The sequence below is a fragment of the Corylus avellana genome, chromosome ca10, assembly GCF_901000735.1.
Source record: "Corylus avellana chromosome ca10, CavTom2PMs-1.0".
Classification (NCBI taxonomy): Eukaryota; Viridiplantae; Streptophyta; class Magnoliopsida; order Fagales; family Betulaceae; genus Corylus; species Corylus avellana.
Genome location: NC_081550.1, coordinates 16,168,613 through 16,171,451, shown reverse-complemented (window position 1 = coordinate 16,171,451; position 2,839 = coordinate 16,168,613).

Genomic DNA, 2,839 nt, shown 5'->3' with positions numbered 1-2,839 from the left:
ATATTCATATTTTAAGCCCTTAACTTACATGTATTAATCCTTTGGTTTTAGTTAATTAGATCATTTTAATTCATTTTTGTGTTTTCCACACTTTTGTAGGCTTTTGGAAGAAAATGAAGTAAATTTGGAAGATTTGGGCCCAAAGAGAGAAGATGGGAAAAATGGGAGTCCATGACACTGCGATCGATCACAGGTTCCCTGCGATCGTGCGCAGAAGACATATCAAGTGGCGGCCAGAGTGTCGTTCTTTCCATATTAGGGTTTTCCAACTCCCAATTGTATTAGGTTTTGAAACCCTACGAAATTCCTAGGTTTACTAGTTTGTCAAGGACTTCTAAAGCCTATAAATAGACCCTTAAGCCTCTAGAATAGGTATACTTTGTAAGGAGAAGAATAAGAGCTCTTCAAGTTTGAGTTTCAGGTTTATTCTTTTCCTTTCTTTTCTTTTATTCTATGAAGATGTTTAACATCAACTTTATGTGTAACTAATTTAATTAGTAGGGCTAGATTGAAGCCCTAGTTATGTTTTGTTAATATTCAATATTGGCGCCTTTGTGATGATCTTGTTATGATATCTAACTTGATTAATACCTAGTTTCATGAATTCCTCATATGTGTGTGCCTGATCAACATGTGCATGTGGTATGGACTAGTTAGTTAAATCAATTTGGATGACCGAGTCCTGGGTTTAACATAAGTAACAAAAGATATCCACACCGGATTCTTGGGTTAATCAACATGGGGAACCGAGAGTATACACCCATGCCCTAGGCCTCATGTGTTTGTCGATTTCCATAGAACATATGCTTTTCTAAAGAACAACTTAGTATATACCATGCTAAATCCTTTAGGAAAGAAAAGAGTTAGAGTATACACCCATGCCTAACTCGTTGCTTAGGGAAATCTATAGCTTAAGGAGTATACACCCATGCCCTTAGGTTGACAAACATTAGATAGACATAACTTGATCAAAACATTGGCATATTGATATATTAGCTTAATATAATTAGTGGTGGATATCAAAGCCCTACCTTTTTATCATTATCAATTCAAATCCAATCTTTGTTTTATTTTACTTTGGGAATTTAATTTAGACAAGATTTAGACCCCGTATTTGCACACATTGCTACTATGTTGACCTCGTGCACTTGTGGGTAAAACATCCAGTTATTTGCCTATTAATTTAGGTAGGTAATTGTGGAACAACAAGTTTTTGCCGCTGTTGCCGGGGATTGTTTGATTTTGTTTGGAATTATTTTCCTTAGTTTATTTTTGTTTTAAATTTTTATGTTTTTATAGTCTTTTTCGGAGTTTCTGTGCCTCTGGAGGTGCGATCGATCGAGCGCACCAGTACGATAGAGTGCACCTCACAGTGCAATCGATCACACATCTAGAGAGCAGCACAGTATTGCGATAATTATAGATCTGATTTTTTTCTTTTATTTCATGCAGGGTCAGTTGCATCTGCATCTTCGTAAATTTTATTTTCAATCTTGTTTTTATTTTCCCTTTTTAATTTTAACTTTTTGTTATTTTATTAATTTATTTTACACATGTGGGGAGGTGTTCCAACACCCTATGGACCATGTTCATTATGCCATGACCCTTATCACCATGTTAGAGAATGTCTTATAATGAGACAAATTTCTAACAAAATTAATGGGCATAAGAACACATTGTTCTCTAGACCGGGGAACAACAACTATCTTGATTCCTGCAACCCAACTTGGACCCAACAGTCAAATTTTTCGTGGCAAGCTCAAGCTCTTAGAAATCATTCATATTCCTCTCAATTGGATCCACCACTACAAGATCAGTTGACTGCCATGCACAAGACATTAAATATGCTTGTAAACTCCATGACTACCAGGAACGTATCTCCCATTCAGCCAACCACTCAACTTTAGGTATGTGCCATATGTTCTCAATTAAATCACACTACTAAGACCTGCCCTTTGTGATCATCCGCAAATCAGGAGCAAGCCAATTATGTGGGACAACACACTTATCCTCCCATGAACAATCCTTACTCCAACACTTATAATTCAGGGTGGCACAACCACCTCAATTCTTTATAGAGTAACAGTAGGAATATTCGGAACCCTCAAGGACAGCAAAGCAATTCCCAACAAGCAGTTCAACCAGCCCAAGACCTAGAAGAGGAGGACCTGAACAATCTTTTACGACAATTTGTAACTTCACAACAGCAATCTACAGCTGATCAAAAACAATTCAATACAAAGACTGATCAAGCTATTCAAAGACTAGAGGTACAAATGGGACAATTGGCCAAGGAGCTGAGTACATTCCGCATCAATAGGCCTCACCAATACCAAGAAGGAGAGTGTCAAAGGCAGTTGATGGAACACCCCAATGAACAGTACATGGAGGAAGAGTGCACTTTCTATCATGAGCAAGCAATTACCACATTGAGGAGCGAAGAGGTGGCGAAAAATCAAGTGGAAGAGGAGAAGGAAGAGCAAGCCGAAGTTCCACAAGAGTCACATCAGTGAAAAGAAGAGAGCACTGTGATTTCTTCAACATTAGCTTTTATTCCTGAAACACTAAGAAGCTAGGAGAGAAGTCTGTTAGAGCTACCACATGAGCAAATTGAGGACATCAAGATAGAGAAGTTCCCTGAGTTTTCTTCTTACTTTATTCCAATTCATGATTCTCCACCGGATGAGCAACTGTTTGAGAAAACTCAGAGTGGTCCTCCCCGATCTATAGACACTCGGAAGCACCGTGCAACAGAAAAGATTTGTTCCCTTTGGTGCAAGAGAAGGAAAGATTGGTGCTTCAAGTTTAAAGTGCCACAATCTGGCTGAAGACGTTAAAC